The sequence below is a fragment of the Jaculus jaculus genome, chromosome 6, assembly GCF_020740685.1.
Source record: "Jaculus jaculus isolate mJacJac1 chromosome 6, mJacJac1.mat.Y.cur, whole genome shotgun sequence".
Lineage (NCBI taxonomy): Eukaryota > Metazoa > Chordata > Mammalia > Rodentia > Dipodidae > Jaculus > Jaculus jaculus.
This window is the reverse complement of record NC_059107.1, coordinates 154462618-154464496: the sequence shown is the minus strand read 5'-3', so window position 1 is coordinate 154464496 and position 1879 is coordinate 154462618.

Below are 1879 nucleotides of genomic sequence, written 5' to 3'. Positions count from 1 at the left end.
ATTTATTCATATCGTGTCCAGAGGAAACAGAGAGCCAAAAAGAGGAAGCCGTAGTGCCCTTTCACAATCATCACCCGATTCTCAGAATTGCGGACACAAAGCCTCCCATGATACGTGCGACATTCATTTCTGTTGGACTCATTTGAAGCCCATTGTCTTCCCGCAAACTCCCACGGGGCTCCGAGTCTCCTTCCAGGAAGGGTCTCCCCCAAGCAGCCTTGCCCGCCTCCCCTGAGGAAGCAGAGGGAAGTGGGGGCACTGGAGCCTGACAGCTGGTGTGGACCCCAAAGCCATTGCTTCTTATCATGTGACCTTGAGCAAGCCACCTGCAGGTGGCTTCTGAAAGCCTGGAGACCCCATCTGGTATTTTCCTAGAGAACCTGTGAGTCCGAAAGGACTGTCGAGGGCACTGGGTGACGAGACCTTAGCTCACAGTCCCCAACACGTGGCAGTGTTCACATTCTGGTTCCCAGACTGTGGCCCTTTGCTTTGCTCCCCCACTCCCCAAAACAGCTTGGATCTGCTCCACGTTCCTCCCCGAACCCAGTCCATAGCCCAAAGGAAGACCTAGTAACTCAGTGTGGAATGAATGAAGGAATGAATGAATGAAGAGGAACTCTGAGGCTGGTGGGGTGAGGGCAAGGTAAGTGAAGCATTCTCTAGGGGTACTATTGGAAGGGACACCCAAAAAACTCATTTCTAAAGATAAATAATAATATTTTAACACAATATGGTAAAAAAAAAAATCTAAATGAAGCTGAGCATGGTGGCGCATGCTTTTAATCCCAGCACTCGCGCTAGGGAGGCAGAGGTAGGAGGATCGTCGTTAGTTCAAGGCCACCCTGAGACTACATAGTGAATTCCAGGTCAGCCTGGGCTAGAGTGAGACTGTACCTCAAAAAACTAGAAAAATATAATTGAGTCTATAAAAATCTAAGTGAATGCAATAAATACAATAAACAAAGATCAGCATTTTAAATAAAGACAGACTCAGATGCAATGCCTTCCCGAGACATCACAGGGTGTGAGAGGAAGAAACAGTCATTTCTCATTTCTTCCAATGCAGATCCAGAAGTTAGAAGCCAAGACACTGGGTAGAGGTCAGTGCTCTGCAGGGAACAGAGGCAGGCATGAGGGGGGTGACGGCAGGGATGAACTTCCTCAAAGCGGGTGACCTCTGGCTTGATGTATGTTGGGGTGTGTGTGTGTGTGTTGTATGCATGTGGAAGCCAGAGGTTGATATCAGGTGACTTTTTCAGTCACTCTCCACCTTGCTTTTTAAATATTATTATTTATTTGAGAGAGAGAGAGAATGGGTGCGCCAGGACTTCTAGCCAGTGCAAACTCCATACACACGCACCACCGTGGGTTCTGGAGAATCAAACCTAGGTCTTCAGGCTTCACAGGCAAGTACCTTAACTGCTAAGCCATCCCTCCAGCCCTCCATCTTACCTTCTACGACAGAACTGTTCACTGATTCAGCTAGACTGGCTAGACAGCAGCCCAGGGAATCCTCCTAGCTCCTCCTCCCCAGCGCTAGGATTTCACAGGCACACACCGCCACTCCTGGCTTCTCTGTGGGTGCTGGGCTTTCTAACTCAGGTCCTGAAGCATGGATGGCGAGTGCTTTACCCATTTAACCATCTCCTCAGCCCTTGACTGGTCTTTATTTTGGGGGAGAGGAGGTTAAATCTTAAGCCCTTTACGATAATGCGGAACATTTGGGTTTTAGATACGGTGGCTTGTTTTCATCGAAATTTCCAGTTATTGAACAGAAAGCGAAAGTCAAGGAAAACACAAACTACCGGGGAGTGATGACACAGCAGTCCACTGGAGCGAGCCCAGAGTTCTTCCTTTCTCTGGAACGACGTGAGCGCCA